This window comes from Meleagris gallopavo, chromosome 1, assembly GCF_000146605.3.
Source record: "Meleagris gallopavo isolate NT-WF06-2002-E0010 breed Aviagen turkey brand Nicholas breeding stock chromosome 1, Turkey_5.1, whole genome shotgun sequence".
NCBI classification, from domain to species: domain Eukaryota; kingdom Metazoa; phylum Chordata; class Aves; order Galliformes; family Phasianidae; genus Meleagris; species Meleagris gallopavo.
Window position 1 is genome coordinate 109,267,724 of NC_015011.2, and position 24,004 is coordinate 109,291,727.

Consider the following 24,004-nt stretch of genomic DNA (forward strand, 5'->3'; position numbering starts at 1 on the left):
AATAGGGTAAAAATAGTCAGCTACTGAAGGAACTTTGTCTACAGCTTTCTAGAGCATATAGTAATTTTGTGTTCTATGAGGTGAATAACAGAACAGTTCGAGTTCTGTCAACCTTCAGGACATACAGAGGACAAGAATTTTAAGAGCTTGCTGTGAAGTTCTCCTAATACTGAGTAGGCTCGAGGAGATTGTAATGTGTTGCGGAATAGACAGCTCTGTTTGTTTTCAAAGCTTTCAACATGATGTGCAAAACATAATAAGAGTAGAAAGTTCTGAGACAAGGAGCATCATCCACTGGTATTTTGTGAAAAGCACAAGAACTAGCTTTTTCTCTGCTGGCAAATCTCATAGGGATGCTTAAATTCTGAAAGAGAAACTCCAGAAACTACTGTTCTCTCACCCTAGAGTTGTCTTATTTGGTCTCAGTAGAGCAATTGGGCACTTAATTCAGTCATATTATGGTATTGCTTTAAAATATTCTTTTTTAAGAGGTATACAACAAATTGTGTGAATTCTGCTGTGTAATTTTGTTAGATAACAAACTTAAATAGCTCTGTATTTCACTCTTGCTCCTTGTGAAGGATCAAGAGATAAAAGAGCAGTGTCCCCTTGCAGATTTCTTCCAAAGGTTTGCCTGGAAAGAGGGAACATGAAAACCAAGGTATCATTGCATACCTGTAGTGTTCTGGTGTGAATAAGCAGGGATATCAATATAAAAACTGGTTTTCAAGTATTTGACATATCTTTGCTGAAAGACTTTCAGAAATGAGAATTCTGTACTAAGGTAATTATTACTTTTTGAGTCTTGCTTATCGACTTAAATAACTGTCAGCTGTTGAAAATAGTCTGTGTTCTATATGTATTCTGCAGTTTCATTTCCAGTCTTTTTTGAGGAATGTGGTGGTGTTGTTGTTTTAACTTAGATTCAGTACATGGTATTCATAGATAAATATCTGATGCACAACAAAATATGAAAATGCTTGTATAGGTGCTTTGTAGTCAAGAGCACTTCTCTGTCTTTTAGCAAACTAAGATCTGTGACTCATAAATTTTGCTCAGGTACAAAGTGGATTAAATTGTGTGATCAGCAATTTCATTGCAGATGTATATACTTCTGATTATTTTCATATGCAGTGTCAGTTTTTAAATCAGTGGGGCTTGTTGTCTTGGTTTCAACTGGGACATCAGTTAATAGCACACCGATGTTTGGTTGTTGCTGAGAAATGGGAGTGTGCCCAGGGCCAGGCTTGATGGGGCAGAGCTGCCGCCAGTCATGGCATGGGGCAGGGGGATGGGTGGAACTGGAACAGATGCCTGGATTAGAGCAGTGGTTATTCCATACCACGTGGCACCATGGGGAAGTCAGCTTTACAGCTTTGGGGGTTGGGTGGGGGCAGACTGCTGCTCAGGGGTTGCTGGGGGTTGGTTGATGGGTGATGAGACCTTGCGCTGTCAAGATACATATTTTTCTGTTTTCATTTTCCTCCTCTGTCATAGTAAAGGGTTCTCATCTCACTTCATGAGTTCTACTTTGTTTCCAATTCTCTCTATCATTCCATCTGGGAGGGATGAGTGAATGGCTGTGTGGTGCTGAGCTGCTGAAGGGTTAAATCACAACAAACGGTTTCACCTCATTGTCAACCCAGTACGCCAGATGTTTTTGTTCTGGTGTGCTGCAATAATGAAAATATGTAATTTCAATGTCACAGCAACATACACCTTAGGCATCTGCATTTTATGAAAGAGTGTATACAGCTTATATCTTTCATATTATAATTTTTATATAAAATGATCATTTTATTAAGCTTAAACTTATTTCGTTCTGAAGATAATTTGGTAACTTTCTGTTGTGTTCTTGAGTTAATTTTGCATACTCGGACTATGCAGAAAAAGAAGTCCAGTAGAATTAACTGGAGAAGGATATCCTGAGAACTACTTAATGATGGTTCAGTAATTCAGTTTCAGATGCACTTAATTTTCAGAGAGGAAAATTAGGTTTCAAAAGTCTTTGCAGAAGATTTGACTTAAACGTATTATTTGAAATTGGTTTGGCATAGCGCATTTTTAACTGTGTGTGTATGCATGTATCTAGATAGATAGATCTATGTAAAATTGATAATGTACTTACCTATCTCAGCTGAATGGGAAGGGCTAGATTCAGCTTGATATCCTTGAAAGTGTTGTTGTTTTGAATAAGTATTTCAACTCATGTATCGTGTTTGCCTGGGTATTGGGAATAGCAATTCTTCATATTATGCAGTAATCATTGCCCTAAATATGTTCTCATGCACTGTGTTCATTTCAATGCAGAACTTAGTTTAGTATTATCAATTAATAAAGTTTCAATCTGCAATGATGTTTCTGAGCTTTAATGAATCTATAATTTTTAATAAGAATTATTGTATATGGCGGAGACATGAACATAAGATGGAAGATAAAATATTCAGCTGAGAAATAAGCAAAACTCTTTCTGACATATATGAACAAGCGTATGTTGCATCTTGATGACTAAATAGAAAGCAACCTGATTAAAATTCTGGTCTAGTTATTGCATTGTAAGATGTCAAAGCCACTTTCTGACATTAGTTTTTACTTCTTTGCTCTGCATTTGTCATCATTCTTTGACTTTTATACTTAGCCAGATGTGCTAGTAAGCTACAAAAAGTTTATCTCCTGCTGTCGGCTGTGCGAGGACTGTGATTCCACTTTTGGTCTAGCTCTGTCCTTTCAGGATACTGAGTTTCACCATCTTGTGGTTGCTGCGGCAAAAGATGCTCTCAATGTTAATGAGGTCTTCTTTGTTTGTAACCATAAGGCTTCAACAGACTATCTGTCCTCACTGATTCCTTGATTACCTGTGTTAGGAAGTTATAATCGCTATACTACTTCTGGACAGCACACACCCCGCTGTTTTGTCTCACCAGCAAGTATTGGGGTATTTATTGTACACGGTGAGGACCAGGGTCTGCAAACATGATGCTTCTTCCAGTTGTCTGGAAGAATATTCTCTACTTTTTCCTGACCAGGCAGTATGTAACAGGCACCCACCAGAATGCTGCCCATCTTGGTTGCATGTTAATCCTGAGCTGTAAGGACTCACCTATCTTTCATCTATCCCAAGGCAGAACTCCATACATAAAGGTCAACTCCCTTGGTCATGGCCTGACCTTCCTAATGAGCTTGTACCCATCTTTTGCAGCACTCTAGTTGAGTGAGCCAGTCTGCTGCACCTTTATGAACCAAGTGAGGCTCTGAAGTGTGGCAGACCTCTAACTCTTCATGTTTATTTACTGTGTGGTGTGAGTTGTTGTACAGACACTTCAGACAGGCACCTAGTTGTTGTGATTCCCTAGAAACAGCATGAGAACCATTAGTTGTACAACTCCTTACTCAATATGATTTAAAACTTGTAGACAAGTTTTTGAGGGGAATAAATATAAGCTTTCATTAAAACTTTGGCTGTTGTTGTTTTATTTTTATTTTCACTTATACATGTTTCACACAAAGTATTGAGCATCAGGTATTTTCATACTTCAACATCTTTACAAGTAGGGCTTTTATTTGAAAACCCTGCTAAATTGAAGATGCTTTTTCGGGTTGAGCATACCTTATGTATTCTCTGTGATATACAGCACTTTCCTTATTTTTCTCTCTGAATTATTTTGACTAGAGAAGCATGAAGGAAAAAAATGAAGAAAAAAAAGTATGGTCATTTGGTTTTCTTTTTCCATTTTACTGAACAGTATAGTGCTCTGCTAGGATTCTGTAGCACATGGTCATGTCCAAAAACAATTGGTAGTTTTAAATACTAGTTTTGTTTAAATGTGTAACCGCACTGTTTGAATACTGTAGATGTTACAACTCTGTGAGTGTGTGTCATTCAAACCATAGTACTGGCTACATTCTCTGTTTTTGATTGCTTTTTGAAAAGACTGAAATAGGTGTGCATATACATTCCTCTTCCACATGTATATTGCCTAGAACAAAGCTGAAAGCTGCGTTTCTACTGCTGGGTCTCTTCTGGTGACAGCAATAGCTTGTGGCAGCCAGGCAAGCTAAACTTTGACTTGGGAATCCTTCAGAGAGGCAGCAGCAACTTTCTTACTGAACAGTCTCCTAATCCTTTCTTTATGGCTTCTGCCAGTGTCAGTGGATTTGTATTTTTTTTTCTATTACTGTCAATTTTCTTAGGACCACCAATGCACAAGTGGTTTGATGCTTTGAGATAGCAATGTAAGAAATTACTTTTATCCTGCGATCCAAAGCATGGACCACTGCAGTTGAATTGACTTTTAGGTCAGTGTGAATTTAGAAGGGCATAATTTAATGAACCCTTAGACTTTTTGCTTGTTGGTGTGATGATAGGTAATAAACTGAGATGTACTCATGGACCCAAGCTGTTTCTCATCTACCCTGTTTCACTGTTCAGTCCTTGAAAAAATAAGTGAAGGGCAGCTGAAAACTGTTGAAATGCAAGACTCTCTTCCTGGAGTGAATAGTGAGTTCAATTTCTTATCCTTGGCAGTGTCCCAAAGGTCAAATAATCACTTGCAGGAGTGTGGGAATTTTCGTAATATATGTACTTTCAGTGATTATGTAGAATTGCACTCAGTGCTCTGATTCCTGCTAATTTCACAGTTCCGTGAATACTTTGTTTTTTAAAAGCAATACTAAAAATCTTGTCCTCTGACGATGGGTTGTTAGCATCCCTATGAAGATCATATCAGTGCTGGGTCTAAACATTAGTACAGCTGAGTCTCTGAACAAGCTTGGAAATTGATGCAGATGACTTTTCCTTTGTAATGAAAAAAAGAAGTAAATTAAATGTGATTTTAAATCATGTGTTTAGATTTGGCTTCCTCTGGAAGGTTGTGAACAGTTCTGTTAAGTGTTTATTAAATAGAAAAATAATCCTGTGACTTTTTTAAAAAAAGAAATTATGAAAGGATGATATATTACATTTTGTGGGCATATTAGTAATTGTTTTGTTAGTGATTATAGTTAATATAGAAATAATTGTGTTGTAGTTAATGAAATATTTTGTATAGTCTTTAAATGACAAGATTCTGCTAAGGATTAATATAGAAATTAGCATGTGAAGATAACTGAGTTTAGAATTCCTGGAATATATATATATATGTGTGTGTGTGTGTGTGTGTGTGTATGTATATATTATATATACACATAATATACACAATATAATATATATATATTATATATATAACCTATATATATATAGGTTGCTCTGAAATATAGGTTGCCTCCTTTTTATTTCCATGGAAACAACAACAGATACAAAGAGAACAATAACACACTTTTGATACAGAAAATTCTTAGGTGCAAGTGTGTCTCAGCAGTCACCACTATAAACTATGCATATTTGCCAGCAATGAACAAGAGTCTACATGCCACACTTGTCAAAATCTGCATGGCTTGTCTTTCATGTCACTGCCATGTCTCCCCTGCTGAAATGCGTCACCCGTTGCCTCACTGTGCTCACATTTACTTGGTTTGGTCTCCATAAATGTTCAGCAAGTGTCAGTGAATGTCAGTGCATGCAATTTTACCCCCATGCAGGAATTCATTGACACACCTGTGTTTCAGCTGCACTTACACATCAGATGCCACTGTGTCAGACTGTCCCTCTGCTGCCATCCGTCACATAGCAACTAAACGTGATGGGATATTGGCATATCCAGTTGGCATTGGATAAGGTTCAACCTCTTCTGCCAACATCCGCATTTGGCATTGAAGGCCAACATAATAAAATTGGGGGCATTACTTTTGGAGCAGCCCTTGTACTTTCATAGCTACGTCTAGGTTGGTGAAATATTCTAAGAAGAGAAAAAAGGATCTTCAAACAGTAGTTCATATGTGTGAAATATACAGAAACACATTTACTAAGAACTATTGTCCAGAAACCTAACAAATCCAGATGGAAGGGGAGAACTACATTTTCTCATCTGCTCTGTGTCGGATTTTTCATTCCAGTACATTGTTGAAAGCTTTGCATTTCAAGAGATGAGAGTTCATTTATTTCTCCCCTGAAGAGAGAAATCAACAACATTCTATAAATCTCATAACCAGGAAGTTTTTTCCCAATATTCAGGTGAATATTCTTAATAAATCCCGTTAATCCTTCTATAATTTAAAATGTTATGTATCACTCTGATTGGTGATTTTAGTCATAAATCAGATTTCTGAAATATTGGAAGTCTTCCAACATGTTTAAAAGAAAACCTCGAATATTTGTTTTCCTTCATTTCACATATAGTCTTGATGACAACTTATGAAATTTAAAGATAATCTGCATGCTTCTGAGACACACAAGACAGACTTTCTTTTCAGGGTGCTTTTTTGTACACATTTGTCCTAACAGATGAATGTGTTTGGCAATTCAAGGGCCAAACTAAAGTGGGAGGAGGGAATGGGAATTTGTATGTGGATCAAAATTCTTAGGATAATTTCCTGCCACTGATTAGTATCACGCGAAAGAACTTTCTCTCTTAGAAACCTGATTTCTCTCATTGACCTCAATAACTTCTATTTATTGGTTCCAAAGTGTCTTGTGAGTTGATATGCATACAGAAATAACTTTGAAGTCACCATTTTTAAGGGATGGCTTGCCTATACAGAGATAACTTCTTTTTAAGTAGTTTTGATTGAACTTACTTTCAAAGTACTGGTTAGATTCAGGAATTCTTCTGTAGGTTTCTAGTATCTGCGTGTTTAAAAACATGTTTTGTGTGCTGATTGTTTATAAACAACTGAAGAGAAGAATTCATATTTACTAAGTGGCCGTATGATTTAGGTGTGGGGAAAGAAGCAAGTGCAGGATATACCAAACAGTTTTTACAGCAGAGAAGGAAACATCATATGCCACATGCAAGCTTTTGCCAAGACCTCATTTGGAATATTAAGTTCTGATTGCTTCTGTTAAGAACAATTAGAACTGGAACAGATGCAGCAGGGAGCAGATTCTGAAATGAGAGGATGTATCATAAAAAAAAAAAAGTGCATCTTGTTGGGTGTGGCAGAGTTGATGAATGAAAGAGAAGAGGGGGTAGTATGTAAGCTCAGTTTTGTTATCACTAATATATGTATAGTGGCCCTCAAAAATCTAAGCATGGAAATTTAAAGTAGAACCTCAGTGCACAAGAGAGGTAAGCCTTTTTTCTCTTGGACACAGGAGCACGTGAGCTCACCTGAGGGCATTATTTTATGAAAGAATTTCTGGCAGCAGTGGTTGTTGATACAGTCCGATTCTTTCTCATCATTCTCCATGCTGTTTTCTCAAAAGCATTTGTATTGCAAGAAAAACCATGCATAATTGAGCCAATTATGTGCGTACATAGTATATGTATGTGTGTACATAGTTGGCTCAATTTGTATAAGACTTAGATGAATTCCTTTGGTTCATTGCACAATTGCACATGTGCTGTATCGGTACAGGTGGCCGGAAGAGTTTGGGAAGAAATCGTTACATCTGATACTAGATTCATTTTTAGTGGCAGCATGGCTTCAGCATCCTGTGTCCATTTGTTCCTATTTTTGACTGTCTCCAGCTCTTCATGTAACCATGACTTAAAGGTAAATCGAGGAACTACTGTGGATGGAAAGTAACACAGGAAGGAGGAGGAAAAAAAAAAAAAGTGGTGTGTGTGGAATATTTCAGTGTTTGTTTGTTTTTTTTCTTTTTGTATCTGATTCTGTGTAACCACAGCAGAGCTCTTTCAGGACAGCATACACCTAGATGGGTTAGAAGTACATGACAACCTTCATCTGTTCGTTAGGAATCAAATCTAGTATTTTTAACATGCTCTTTTCATACTGTAAATGAAGTATTCCTTTTAACACTGTTGTTTTTTGTTCTTCTTCTTCTTCTTCTTATCATTCAATTATTTCATATTTAGTTTAGATTTCTTTCACTGCCTCCCGATCTTGTGGATGAGATCTTTCTTCACAGGGAAAAAAAGAAAGGGGAAAAAAGATTTGGTCAGGTATTAAAGGATTATATTAGAAGAATAACATTTAGATTTTTGTAACACTTTTAACAAGATGCTTGTGATCTATCTGCTGGTGTTTCTTATTTTCCTGTGAAGGTTTATAGAATCTAGAGCATAACAATAAAATTTGGGGAATTTTGTATTGCAGTCAGTATTTCTAGTGGGAAGTTAGTTACAGCGAGCAAAGTTCTCTTTATTCCCCTCACCTTCTATCCCTGCTGTTCAAGAAACAGACTTTGTGCTTAAAGTACTAGTCTTCACCTGTCCTAAGTCACATCTTCCTTGTGAAGTATGTTCTCGCTTATGTTAAAGTGAGCCATGGAGAGTGATGAGAATCATGTTTCTTGAATTCTTTACCAACACAAGACAAGATATTTTATCACAATTTAACAAACCAATTTTCATTCTTCTTCCTCATCAGTAGTTAAAAAAACAGCACTATTTTCTGAAACACTCATATCTCAGTTAAGAGAATATCTCATGCTTAGTTTGTGTGTGCTTCTACATACATGCCCTAGAAATAATTCTGACTTTTGTTCTTTCATGTAAACCATCAGCAGGACACTTTGTCAGTCTCTTTATTGAAGACTAAGGCTGCCAGCATAGCTTTTGAAACAATGCACTGATTTAGGAAAGTGCAAGTAGTGTTCAGTATCTTAATCTTGCAGGAAAAATAAATTACTAGTAAATCTTTGGAAACAGATTATCAAGGGAGAAATCTAATAGTAGAATCTGTAGAGCCAAGAACCTGAACTCATTAAGAAGGCTATTTAGGAATTACTTGAAGTCTTGACCTTTCTCTTGCTAATGACCTTTAATGAGTTAACAAATAGGATATATAGAAAGACCTGATCACAAGCTCTTACAGGAGCTGTTTTTACTATTGCTTCTGTTTGAAACATCATCGTACTTCTGTACTATTCATACACGGACTTGAAATTACGCTTTGCAGTTTTGCTCTAAAACCCCTTCCATCTTCTGTAGATACCATGTAGCTTCTCCTGTTCAGGCATGCCCGTCTCAAAGCTTTTCAGCAGCTGGTGTCTGATCATGTTCCAAAAAACTTCTAGGCCTTAACAAAATGCACTTGCTTTAAGTATTGTGACTAAAGCTACAGCTTTCAGAGCAACTCTTCTAAGACCATGAAAGTGATTTTGACGCACAAGAATTATTGAAAATAGAACTTATTCTTATATATGCTGGGTTGAGAAATTATTTGTAAAAGGTTGTTTTCAGGGAGTGAGGTAGGTTCTGCTGCTTAAAAAGAAGAAAAAGACAGGAAAATTGTAGCGTGGCTTCTGATAGCAGTAAGTAGGTGTTCAGACAAAACTTACTGAGCGTGTTCCTTCAGAGGTCCCCTCCGGCCTAAATTGTTCTGTGATTCTGTAAGTAGAATAAGGATGAATTTACAAGGATAATTCCACATTTACTGATAACTGTGGAATTCTGAAAATAAAGGTTGCTGTATTCTCTGTGAGCATAAAGTATTTTCTGAATTACTTGCACACAAACAACGTTATTTGTGTCTGGTGCTGAAACTTCCACTTCACACTGGTAGTTGTTCTACCAAGCATCTCACCTCTGTGTTCCTCCTTTTCGTTCCCCTCAGCATCCCAGTCAGTATAAAAAAAAGTTGAATACAAACTATACATACATTACATGTATTGTTACATATCAGCATCATTTTTATTGCTTTATATGGATGTCTGAGAGATTTTATAGACAGGAGGTACTTCAGATATCAAAATGTAGAATGACTGATATATTCTTTTTTTTTTTTTCTTTCTCCTGTTAAGGAAGAAAATTTAGGCCACAAGCATTGTTTCTTGTGATACAGGCTACAGGTCTGTTAAGGATAGGTTATCCCCCTTTCAGGTTGGCAATAGAAAAAAGACATGATAGCAAAAGTAACAAAAACATGTAAATAAGCTTCTGAATTACACAAAGGAATCTTAAAATTGTAAGAAAATATTTTTTCACTATTTTACATATAAGTATGCCGTAAGGTGTTCCTGGGGATTGCTTCACCTGCACAAGCACTGGAGGTACTGGTTCTGTAGTTTCCTATGGAAGGAAATAAATGGTTAAGAAAAAGAGAGAGGAGATACCGGAGGCTGCTGCTGTCTGTCTATTACTTTCTTCTGTGGGGTGGCCATGCCAGCATTTTGGTGCTGAATGTAATTGTGTGGTAGTGTTTCTGAATTTGATTTTTATTTTCTCCATTTCCATGTCAGTTAAGACTTCAAGAGGGCTGAAAATGTGTGTTCTAATGGCCCTGTGGTGAAGCAAACGCTGCTGTTTAGATAGTAGGTTATCAGGAGAACCATGCCTGGGTTCCACACTAACAGCTACTTTTGGTGAGGAGTTGCACTGAGCTCCGCAGTAGAAAGAAAGAGTTAAGTTAGCTCTGCATATCTACTCAGCTCCTGTATTGTGCTGCACTGAGCCTGCTTCCTTTAGTGCGTACCCCGCTCCACAACCTCTACCTCAGCTGAGGTATTTCTATGTTGTGTAGCAGTGCTTCAAGTTACTAAAGTTTTCTTGACACTTGTATTCATTGAAGTTGTTATTCCTTATAAATTAGCTTAAGGCCTTTGAAATAAGTTGGAATGTTTTTAAGCTTTAATAATAATTTTTTTTAAATCATGGTTTATCATTCAGCTAATATTCTTGAAATTATTAGATATAATTATTTCAAAAATGCTTACAATTTCCAAATTATTAATTGACTTTAGTTCTGCTGTTTATAAAGACCTCTATTTCCAACCTTACTACTTCTCTCAGCAGACTTTCTCCGGGTTGTGATTTACAGAATCATTAGAGAGAGTCTGCATCATACTCAAATGTTATGTAAGCATCAAGATTCAATATTTTTGAAGGAGTTTAAAAGATTGTGTCTCATTAAAATGATTTTGTGGATGATGGAGACTACTTATTTGTTGTTTCTTTCTACATACTTTAGAACCACGTCTTTGGTACTCTTGTATATTCTTTTTTCTTTATAATTCTGTTGAATTAATAGAGAGCACCTTCTAGAAGCTGTATTCCTACTGAGCCAAGATTCAGTGAACTAATGTCTTGTGCTTTGTTCTTTTGCATGTTTTATTGCAAGTCTGAATTAAAACAGACTTGTTTTCTAAGATACCAGCTGGTCATGCAAACTCATGATAGAAATGTTGCCTTTTGGAAACTCAGTTTTGTGACTTGTACTAGGAAATCTATTTTTCTAACAAACTACTGGATCTTCAACCTGATTGATTGATTGTTCTCCACACCACTGTCAAAATAGTGAAATATTTGAACTTTTCCTTTCAGATTAAAACAAAAAATGTCTATGCAACGTGGCTGGTGATGACTTTCTAAAAGTGGTTGCTCTCTAAGCCAGTGTGCTCATTTACAGAGAGCATCGATCCCCATTTCATGCTGTAGTTCCATGTGTAAACGAGTTGATACAGTGGTACAGTGGCTAACTGCAGATTTAATTACTCTTGAAAATATTTACATTCAAAGTGAAAATTAAAGGAAAAATATATAACATAAATGGATAAGGATGAATGAAGTGAGGAAGAGATACTGTTGTTGTAATTTGCTTATTTCCCATACTTGCTAACTTGGGTACAGCTGTTTTTAAAGTTTTCACCACATTTGTTCAAATCAGTGTTGTCTTCTGGCTTAGGTAAGCAAGTGCTTAGCCCTTTAAATGAGGAAAAAAAGAGAAAAGAAAAATGTGAGGTGCATGTGTCTTTCCTTACATGATTTAATCTCTGTATGCTTACACTTAATACAGCAAGCTGACAAAGATCACTTCAGGAAAAATCAGTCTTCCATTTAGAATGTCGAATGAAGGTCAAATATAACTTGAAGACTTGTATTGCAGGTTTTAGGTTCTTAGTAGTTAAGCTTTCTTAAGAAGAGAAAAGCTTTAGATTCTTACATGGCAGCTCATTTTTTTTAAAGGAGTACTCTATTTACTCTATTCATTGGAAGATGTTTCATTTGCTATTGGTTTTACAGAAAAAAATTCTATTTATTTTTTTATTGCTATTGAAACTGAATTTGGGAGCCAAAATGCATTTCTTTATAAAAAAGCCCCTAAAAAAAAAACATGATTTGCTTGGGAGACATGTTAAGTAAATTGTGGATGATCTGATATATAAATGACTTAATTTCAGAGTTTGGGGATTTGAATATAGATGCTCTTGAAGTGTCTTCATAGCATGGGAACCTGGTCATGGGTAGGGACCAGGCTGTAGTTACCAGTTGCAATTACTTTATATTTGTTAGGAATCAACATGCTATATTTTCTCATATATTCTCATTCTTGCACACTGATATGTATTTGGAGGAAAAGGGAAAGGAAGCAGAGCAGACAAACCAATAAGATTTCTTTATCAAAATCATAGTTTGAAAAACAGTGGCTTATGGTCTTTATCCTTGAAGACTTAATGGCATGCACCAAATATAAAAGTATTTAAAATGAATGAGATAGAAAGAAAGGCTTTGGTTTAAAATTTTTAGGACTTTAGTGTAATTCAAATGTTATACTCCTGAAGGAAAGAGTAATTAGTAGTTGTTTGTCTTCATGTATGTGCCTTGTTGTTACAAAAAGTAATTGTATAACACCAGATACAGTTCCACTGAATTTAAGGTTACATCAGAACGTGTCATGCTAACCTGAAATTTAGGAAACAAACCTGGTATAGGGTATTTTTTCAGCATTCCTATTTGCTTTCTTATGGCCTACATGTAATCAGTAATCTCCTTAGAAATATATTGTGATACTTTGATTTTCTTCTGCAGTAGAGAACAGAAGTCAGTATGCATGCCAGCTTTAATTTAAGAAAATATATTTTGGTTTTTGGTATACATTGCTGTGGAAAGTCAAAATATTTCAGGTGTTGCTGCCAATGTTGACAAAATATCAGAACAAGAAAACCATCTATCCTTACCGCTTGTGTATTTTAATGATTCTCAGACTTTGAACTGGTGTAGTCTGTTCTGCATGTGCTACCTGCAGTGAAAAGTTTTGGAAGTTATAGGAGGAAGTGGAAAGATGGCTCTTTGTCATTTGTGTACCTCAGTAGGTACACATGATAAGTTTAACAGAGAGAGGAATGAAATACAAGCACCTTACATCATACTTTGATTTTGTTGACTGCTAAAGGAGTAAGCTGTGTTATTCCACTTAACCCAGTTCCTCTCTTTTAATAAACATTCAGATATATCATCTGATCTACCTATAACAGTTTTGATGGTCTACATCTGGAGTTAAATTTTTTGCTTCTTTTCCTTTCCCTTTTTTACATCATTTCTGTGTTTGAAATCTGTATAATTTGAACTGCAGTAATAAACTGAGTTATAGAAATTACCCTTTAGCCAGAATGTGATATGTTTTCCCGTGGCAGACACAACTGATGAGTAGTTACTTTTATGATTTGAGATATCAAGTGTTTTAGTCCTTTCCTTGACTGAAGGAAAAGAACACGATTTTTAATGCTGAGAAAGTGTAGCCTGAAAGACATTTGTTACTTAGCTTCCAGGTTGGGAGCTACTATATTAGGAAGAATGGGTTTTTGTTTTCTTGCTCAAATTACACAGTTTCACTGTGGGCACTGTACCTTTATTTGTATAACTGTTTCATTGCAACTACAAGGAAGATCATTAGAATTGTAAAATGATATGGGTTGAAAGGGACCTTTAAGATAATCTAGTTCCAACCCCTTGCTGTATAGGCAGGGATACCTCCCTCTGGACCAGATTGCTCAAAGCCCCATCCAGCCTGGCCCTGAATGCCTCTAGGGTGGTGGCATCCACAACCTCTCTGGGCAACCTGTTCCAGTGTCTCGCCATCATCACAATAAAAAATTTCTTCCTAATATCTTGTCTAAAGCTACTCCCTTCCAGTTTAAATCCATTTCTTCTTGTGCTGTCACTACATGCCCTTCTAAAAAGTCCCTCCTCAGCTTTGCTATAGGTCCCCTTCAGGTACTGGGAGGCCACTGTAAGGTCCTCCCAGAGCCTTTTGTTCCTCAGTGAAGAGCCCCAGCTCTCTCGGCCTGTTCTCATAGGGCCCTTTGAACGTCTTCATGGCCTTCCTCTGCACCCACTCCAGCAGCTCAATGTCTTTCTTGTGGTTTGAGCTCCAGAACTGGATGCAGTACTCCAGGTGGGTCGCCTGAGGGCCGAGTAGAAGGACAGAATCACCTCACCTGACCAACTGGTCGTGCTTCTCTTGATGCAACCCAGGATGCGATTGGCATTCTAGGCTACAAGAGCACGATTCTGGCTCATGTTGAATCTTTCACAATCCTCCTTCTCAGGGCTGCTCTCTAGTCATTCTCTGCCCAACCTATGTATGTGCTTGGGATTGCCCTGACCCACTTGCAGGACCTTGTCCTTGGTCTTGTTGAACTTCATGAGGTTGGCATGGGTCCACCTCTCAAGCCTGTCCAGGTCCCTCTGAATGGCATCCCTTCCCTCTAGCATGTCAACTGCACCACTCAACTTAATGTCACCTGCAAACTTGCTGAGAGTGCACTGAATCACACTGTCCATATCACCTACAAAGATGTTAAATAACACTAGTCCCAGCACCAGTCCTTGAGGAAGGCCACTCGTCACTGATCTCCACTTGGACATTGAGAGTTGACTGCAACTCTCTGAGTGCAACCATCCAGCCAATTCTTTATCCAGCAGTTGGTCCATCTATCAAATCGTTTTTCTCCAATTTGGTAATTAGGATGTCATGCAGGACAGTGTCAAACGTTTTGCACAATTCCAAGTGGGTGATGTCAGTCGCTCTTCCTTTATCCACTGACACTGTAACTCCATCATAAGAGTCCACCAAGTTTGTTAGGTATGGCTTGCCCTCGATGAAGCCATACTGGTTACCACCAATCATCTCATCTTTATTTTCCATGTGCTAAGGGCCTTCAGGAAGATCTACTCCGTGATCTTGCCAGGCACAGAGGTGAGATTAACTGGCCTGTAGTTTCTTTCTTGAAAATGGGGGCTATGTTTTCCCTTTTCCAATCAGTGGGAGCTTCACCAGACTGCCATTACTTTTCAAATATGATGGATAGCGGCTTTGCAACTTCATCCACCAATGAATTTTTTCATACTAAGATGTGATAAAGCTAACTGCAACCGTAATTTATTTTTAAATTCCTTTATGTTTTCATGGGGAAACAATGGTGTCTGCTTAAATCATAAGGGTACCTATCATTAATGTATTAAATATCCAAGGGATAACAAATTATTTAAAATGTGAAACTTCAAGCCTTTATTGTTCTGCTTCTGTCATGGGATGTGTTCATCTAACGTAGTCATAATGTGTATGCTATTTTGGGGCTGTTTGTGACTTGAATATGAGAGAGACAGTTTTGAAAAAGGTGGAAATCTGAAGCTTGTAAATACATGGATCTTCAGACTGTGTTTAAAAATCTTTTGATTTCTAAGAGATTCTAAATTGCTGTGAGCACCATTGAGTTCTTGTCTTCTGTGCTTTGTAGCAGCTTTGATTTACTTATGACTCTGATATTTATCATACTAGGTAGAGAAGACTGTTTAAGAAGCATAGCTAAGTTTATACATGGCCATAATAGTTAAGACTGGAATGACGCCTTTTTCTTCTCTGTTACAGAATTGTATAAAATGTTTATTTTTTTGTCCAAGACTCGATTTATAGAATGCATATTCAAGTGGATAGGCAAGTTCTCCAGCTCAGACTTGAGGAAACGAGGAAAACTAGAACTAAGTCAACAGGAAGGAAAATTTATATTCATAGTGTTTCTGTAGTTACATCAATGAACAGAAGTTGGGGTTTACCTGCAAGTAATGGTATGGTGCTCTTATGAGACTTTTCTCTACTCCAGTAATCTACCATACTGTATCATATTACAATAAACGCTACATTTAGTAGCTTCAGAAATTTTTTGTATGTAAAACTAATTATTATTTACAAGAAACTATACTTTGAGATTCTTAAAGAGTAGACACGATAACAAGGTAACACTGACGCATGGGAGGATTCAAGTCAATAACTTTATTCCTAAGATAGCAAATGAAATTAGTCGAGCCTTAGAGATGCAAATGGATTTCTGTGTGTTTAGAGTCTTAATTGAGTATCTTTTAAAAATACTTGTGGCAACCATTGGTTACTAAACACGGAATAGCAGTGGGTTATGGGTACAGAGAACAAGAAAACAGTCATCAGCTTTGGGGATTTCATTATACATTAGGAACTAGAAAAGGAGCAAGAAAACTAGATTTTTTTTTTTTTTTGTAGATGTAGGTGTCTAAGTGCATCAACATAATGCACACGCGTGTAATTGTAGTGAGAAATATCATCCTTAATTGTGAATTTTTACATTCTGGTTTAGTATGAGTATTCTGTGTCAGAAATCATCCTGTTTCAGGAAATGCTTGCAAATATGTTTTTTAAAGAGTGTGTAAAATGTACTTTAGCTATGGGAGTACAGGTTTTGTAAAGTGTAAAAAAAAAAAAAAGTGCATTCCTAGCATCATCTGGTATGTGAAGGACTACTAAAAGCTATTTATAAGTAAGTCTGCACTTAAGTACAATCCCTTCTTAGGGGTACCATTCCTCTAACCTGTGTTTTGGCAAAAGTCATGTCAGTTTTGAGCAGCTCTTCGTTAATTGAGTGCAATAATAACATCTGAACAAATTTTGATAAATCTTTGTGTAATTTCTATAGCTCTAAGGACGAGAGAAAATCATAAGCTTTTGTGGAATTGTGAAATATTGTAATGGAAGTTGTTCATATCTAGCAGTACCAAAGAAGCTTTAAAATAAGTAGTGTGTGTAAAGCAGAGAAATCAACCCAAGCAGCGTGACTTAGCAATATTGTTTGTTTTATCATTGTTATTAAAGAACCTGCTTTCAATTGTTTCAAACAATTGTGATTTCTAAACTCAAGCTTAGGACTGAAAGCTAGATACTGAGTCAAATTATGCAGTCATCCCTGTAGAATTTTCTTTTTGGAAATCAGCAAGATGAATACAGACTGCAAAATGTGATCCATTAGAGTATAAATCAAGCACAATACTCAAGTAAGAAATGGTTTAGAAAGCCTGCAATTCACGTTATAATCGTTTATGTCTTTCTCCATGTGAACTGTGCATCAAAATGAAGTCCCTTTAAAATGTAATAATAATGCCAGTACATTACACGCTGTTTCCAAGAGTTTTGCCTTTCTTGGTTGGATAAGAAAATATATTTGAGCTTCCTTTACTGTAGTAAACTTAAAGCTCATTTAGTGTTCTTTAGCCTGTAGTTAAAATTATGTTTTATGGTTAATGGGCAGCATGGATGAGAGGTACAAGATTCTGTTTAAATACCATATTCTAATATTATGGTGGAATTTAAATTTTGTTCAAAAGTAATGACATTATAGCTCAGTGCATTGAAGAGAATGGATTATTTATTGCTGCTTTTTTTGTGTGTGCGTTTGTTTCAGGGGTCCATTCAGTGTTGTGCGGCGATGCATCAACAGGGAAACAGGGCAACAGTTTGCTGTAAAGATTGTCGATGTAGCAAAATTCACTTCAAGTCCTGGATTAAGCACAGAAGGTAAGAACAAGAAATAGAGCAAATTGTAAGTAGGCTGCTTTTTGGTTTGCCAGTTTTATAGTAATTGTAACAAATTCGATGTCAAGCTTAATGGCTAGTTTGATTTGAAGTAATTCTCATGTCCTTCTTCAAATTTACCAGAGAATTTCATTTAAATTGAGATAATGTTACTGCTAGCATCTTTTTCCTAGCCCTCCTCTAACAGAACATAAGCTACATGTTCTGTAATACTGAGCTTACATATAGCCATGTTAAGGTTTTGGAAGATGACACCAAAGTTACCACATTTTACATTAGTGTATCTTTACTAAAATAAGTTGGTGCATTCTAGGGTATTCTGGTATAGATTTCTAATGCCAATAAATTGTCTCCTTCCTAGTCTTTGACCCACATTTTAACAACTGGTGAGTCTTAGGACACATTTCAGCCTTTACAGGAGAATATCTTTTCCTAACAAATTCAGCCTTTTGGTGCACCAAAAGAGAGAATTAGTACAAAAAGGCTCAAGGACTGATCATGAAGAAAGAATAAGCCAACAGTAATTATAGTTTCACTGAAGAAATGCAAGAAGCTGTTAATGTTTGCATTTTCTCCTTGGGATTATACTTAAATTTGTTTTTTTCCATTCCATGCATGTTATACTGATATAGTTATAATTCAAGCTGGCAAGTCATTGATTTAGTTGACCATAAACAGTTTCTGTGTTTAGTGGTGTGTTATTTGGGGTTTTTTTGTGGGTTTTTGTTAGCTTGATTTTAGGTGAGTTTTTGGGGGGCAGGTGGGTTGTTCCTAAGATTTTGAATTATCATATATTAGTTTCTTAATATTAAGATGCATAAGTTACATACGTGAACCTGGAACAAGTATTGTATCCTTCTGAAAAACAGATAAGAGGAATCTGCATTTCACAGACTCTTTCCATCATGTGTATTTTCTTCTATTTTCTTGTGGACCTGTCTTCAGTCCAGGTTTTAGGCTTGTATTTCAAAAGCATGTTATTTTTTCTTTTGAAAACGTTAGGCTTATTTCTGGTACGGCATTCCTCCTTGGGGAGAGCCATGACTTGCAGCCAGCATAATGATACTTAGATAAAATAAAAATTAGGTAACTTAGCAGGGGGAAGTAGTATTTGTAAACTACATTGAAGTGTATGCTGCAATTGAGTGGTAAGATTAATCATTTGGAACATACTGTAACTCAGAGTTGTGCTCTGCAAGATCATTTTGAGGGTTATCTCTTTACAACTTTGCCATGCACAGGAGTGGGAGAGTGGGACAACTCTCAATCATAAACCAAGGAAAATGCCTGAAGAAGATGACATGTAAAGTCAACTTCACTCAGTCTGCTATGCTCTGAAACTTCCTTGTCTTTAGGTTATATTTGATTTTGATCCTGCAAGTCCAGGGAACAACCCCTCAGAAAGATTCAGAACTTCTCTATTTTCATTACTGAGAAGTCTGAAGGGCTATTTCAACATTGATGGCTCCATTCAATAACTGTTTGTATTAGGCAGCAAATATGTTGATTTTGAGCTTGTGAAGAAGTGAACATGGTACATATTTTAAAAGAAAGACTATTTGTTGGTCTTACATTAGTGGAACCTGCCTTACCACAATAAAAAGAGCAATCAAACTTTGAAAAATCAGGTACTATAGACTAATCTGTGTTTATCAATCAGTGCTAACATGAGCATTTGTGGTATGGGATAGAGCAGTCTCTAGCTAACAAGGCAAACTTTTATCTAGTGTAACATTATTTCCATGAGGCTTCCATAAAACTTTTAACATGTAGGATGCATGTGGACACAAATCTTAAGTCTATGTGCATCTTTGCAATGGATTATTAATAGGAAAAAAAAATAATTCCATGCAACAACTCCTGACAGCTAGCTAACAAATTTAATTTAGACTAAATTCTATTGAATTTAAGTATTAGTATTCATGGTCTTGAATACTGTGCATCTTCAACCTCTGTAGTGATGTAATTTAACCGTATTAATGAAGTCAGTTGACATTTAGTCGCTGTTCAAGTGGCTTGCATGATCTTTTGGGTTAATGTTGGCTATTTTACATGATGAAGGATTTTATTACAACTCACCATGCTTTCATAAAAATGAAAACACACAATAAAATGTGAAGTCTGAATATTTTTAGAAATAAATGAGAATGTCTTATACTATTCTATTTAGAGGATTCATATGGGAGAAGACCTGATGCTTAGTAAGCTACCTTAATCACTGAGGTATCATAAAAAACAGCGTAAACTTCTTTTCAAACGGAAGTCGTAGTTGATATACACAAAACCTAGAAATGTGTTTTTTAAAAAAAAAAAGCATTTTTCTTATATCTAAATTTGTTATAGCTGACATTAGTTACCTTTTGACTGTTCATTTATTCTACTGCTCCTTGTATCCCATGAATTTTCTTTTTATTTTTCTCTGCATGACTTGGATATCTTGCTTTTAATTAGGTGTTCTAAAGTCAAATTGGAGAAATAACTAGCAGTGTACTCCCAGAGTTAACATAAGGTCCAGTCTTGTTTAGTGTCCATATTAATGGCATGGATGATGAGACAGCAAGTCTGCAGATGGCGCAAAAATGGGAGAAGTGGCTGATATATCATAGAGTAGTGCTGCCATCCAGAGGGAGCTAGACAGTTTGGAGAAAGAGGAAGACAGGAACCGCATGAAATCCAGCAAGGGGATGTGCAAAGTCCTGCAGGTGGGGTGAAACAAGACTGGCATCAGCTGAAAAGCAATGTGGCAGAAAAGGACCTGGGATTCCACATGGCCATGAACATAAACCAGTGATGTGTCCTTCCTATAAAGAGGACAGTACATTAGATAGAATTGACTGTTCAACTTTTTTTCTTTCAGGTGTTAAATTATTTTTTCAATGCTTTGGTTTATATAGACTGCTTGATGAGTAGTTTAAGCATAAATTATAAACCTACAGCAGACTGTAGTTTTTTAAGTCTAGAAAACTCTTCATTGGTAAGTAGTCAAACTCATCAAAGTAATCTCCCCTCCAAAATAAACCGTAAGCTTAAATTTCATAGCATATCTGTTAAAAGAAAATATATCGTGCTGGGTCTAACATTCTGAGAGATGCTGCTGCAGCTCCACATCTCTAGGTCCATCCCACACTGAAATTGTTTTCCTAGCAGGCATGCATGTACACTGCATAATCAGCAAGAGAAAAAGCTTTCCCACAAGCACTGGTCTCATGTTCCTCTGCATAGTTGAGCAAAATATACCTCTATAGGGTTTCCCTCCTACCAGCTGGGCTCAGACATAGGTGCTTGTGCGTTCACACCTGGAGATGTCCCTTGGAGAGACAACAACCCTGTTGCTCTCAGACCCCTTCACCTACACATCAGCTTGTCTTACTTGGTCTCTGCTGGTGATCTTGTGCTCACTCGCACAATTGTGTTTGCTCCAGACGCTGGCACCAGAGATCCACATGTACATAGAGGAAAACAGTTGAAGATGTAGATTAATGACGAGACATGGCAGATTGCAATAATCGTGCACAGGGCTTTCTTACATGTGAATGGGCTCTTTTATTCTTATGTTCCTCTTTTATCACTCTTCTTTCTCCCTAAATCTCAATTTGACTACCTTTGATCTTCCCCTGAATAAATCAAAACATGTCATGTAATATCAGAGTGCTCTTCCCCTGCGTCTCATAATGTGTCTTAACACCCGTTGGCAGCAGCCTCCTTATTCTAAATGATGATCTGGAGGGCTGCTCTGGGTGAATTCTCATAATGGATTTCATGTTGGGCCAACAAGGCTGAAACTCTCCTGGGACAGCTCTGTGAGGAACTCTGCTATCCCGTCCTCTGTGACCTTAATAGAGGTTTCTGCCTGCTCTTGTGCCCCTGTGCTCCTCTGGTCTTGTGAGCAGGTGATTCTCCTGTGATGAGCCTAGGAAAAGCTGAGCAGGGCATTATTTGGGCTTCCTTCACCCCACGCACCATTGTATCTCTGCTTTCTGTGGGTGTGTAAACAAAGTTTTATCACATAAACTACAACATTCTTCTTGTTTGAGACCCTAGTTTAATTATAGTTTAGTTATGTTTGTCTTCTTGCTCAAAATGCAAGAAAAATCTAGACTGGAGTGGAAGAAAGGAAGATATGACTACTTTGGCATTCATATAGGAGTAAGTAATGCCTGGAGCTTTTTCAGGTATGATAAGACAAATGATAAAGGTGTATTTATTAACCCTCTTTGCATAACAAATTCAGAATTTAATTAATGTAAAGAATTCCGGAAATATGCTTTAAAAATATGCTCTCAAATCTTCATTCTTAAACAGTACTGTCTTTAATCTCTGTACAAAATTCATGAGGTATATCCAGTTTCTGTTCTGAAAAATGAAAATGCTTTCCAAATCACTTCTGTCTTTGTACACAGCCTGTACTTATCTAACTAATTGTGATGCTTGCCAATAGTGTCCAGAAATAGGCTTCTAACTGTGCTTGCCATAATACAGGCTGCTTACAAGCATAGGGAAGCTAATAAGTATCAGCTGTATTTTCAAATATTTTCTGTTCGCATGCAAGTATGTGTTCTGTTCTGGTTTACACAGTCAACAGAATATAAGATTAATTGCAGCTGAGATGCAATTTCTATTAATTCATTGATCCAGTATGACCCTTCTTTGACTCTTAAGTTAGTTATTGTTATTTTCTGAAACTAAAAATGTGTCACAGAATCACCAAGGTTGGAAAAGACCTACAAGATTATCCAGTCTAATCGTCACCAATAGTTCTCACTAAACCGTGTCCCTCAACACAACTTCCAAACGTTCCTTGAACACCTCCAGAGTAGGTGACTCCACCACCTCCTTGGGCAGCCCATTCCAGTGCCTGAACACTCTTTCAAAGAAGAAATGTCACTGCAATATGGTAAATAATTATCCCTGTTCACCATCGCTATTCTAGAAATACGTTAATGTTAGAATGATAAACTTATGTTCTGCCAGTAGGGTAGGAAGCTCTGGCAAAAATTCAGTCTAAGTTTTGTGATTTTTGCCTGGGATAGTTTACATCCTGTGAAAATCTTGTCTAAAATCTTTTTTCAAAAAGAGCGATGTCGTGGCTTGTGATCCACAGTCTCCTATTCTTTTGTACTTTTCATAGGTCTTGCAAAAGTTTGGATGGGGACCTCATCATCTTGGTTAATTTTCCAACAAATGATCTACAGACATTCTATTTAGGGCTATTCTGCATGTACTGGTACTTTTCCTAGATCATGTATGAACAGTGTTTTGACTTACAGGTAGTGGAAATTTGCAGAAACAAAGAAGAATTAGCAAACACTGATGGACCTTCTAAGTAGTAGCTTACAAAATGGAGGTGTCTTTTTGATACGTAAGATAAGATGTGTACTTCTATTCCTGATAATATCCATACATGCCGTGCTGTGGTTGATATCAATTGCTGAAAGTTGTATCATTATTTGTAAATAAAAGCTCTTAATTTTGTACATCAGTTGGCTGAATCTGCGCTTGTGACTTACAGTAAGAGAAGTTCGCTAAAACTAAAGCATATAGCAGAATCTTTCTACCACCTATTTGGTCTTCTATCTGAAAAATTAAAGGAAAATAATGGTAACAGTAAAGACCAGTGACAGACTGTTTTGATCCATGCTGCAGTTACAAAAAGTGAGCACTGATTTTTGTGGAAACTTCCAGTCTAGCCATCTGTATCATAAAATATTTATAATTAATACATAAAGTATGTAGAAGTTGAAATCAATGTCATTGTATGGAAGAACAGAAAAAGTCTGAGAAGAAAGCTCAAAATTTCTGAAGCTTGGGGAATTTTCAGTATGCCAATTGTGAGAAATAATTTAGATAAAATTGAATTGCACGAATGTACAGGTATCCATTTTGTGTCATTCGGTGGCTTTAGCCCACTTGTAAAATTGCCAAGTCCACTTGTAAAATTGCCAATCAATAGCTGTATTTTCCAGGATAAGAGGTGCTTCATTGCTCTGCAAGAAAAATGTCTTATATTCTTTCTAGTATAGAAAATCTTTTCAATAGAAGGAAAGCAACATTTAAGAGGAACAATCAAGTTATCTTGATACAAAAGCAGATAGAAATATTTGTTGCTTAGAATCTACCTTGTAAGACAGTTTATGAAGAGTACTTGCTAACAGAGGAGAGTATCGATGATTTTTAGCTTCTCAATGAAGAGTTGAATTTCAGTTTTAAATTAATCAAAGACTTGAAGATTCTGAAGAGAATGATGAACTTAATTCTGTTTCTTAAAGACTTTCTACATTTTATCTGCCATTCTAATCATGTTATGCCAGAGTAAAATACTATCATGTCAGCTGTCTTCCAGTATATTAATAATTTTAATAGGAAGTGAGATACAAACATTAATATGCAG

The 24,004-nt window shown here is 36.6% G+C and overlaps 1 protein-coding gene across 8 annotated transcripts in view; it reads left to right on the top strand.

The window, feature by feature from the left end:
- CASK (calcium/calmodulin dependent serine protein kinase) overlaps nucleotides 1-24,004 on the top strand; it is a 184,110-nt gene that overhangs the window by 28,909 nt on the left and 131,197 nt on the right. For all 8 annotated transcript variants that reach the window (XM_010724674.3, XM_010724648.3, XM_010724660.3 and 5 more), the window contains exon 2: nucleotides 17,486-17,598. The gene's annotated coding sequence lies outside the window, so the exon portion shown is untranslated. The remainder of the gene's footprint in view (nucleotides 1-17,485; nucleotides 17,599-24,004) is intronic.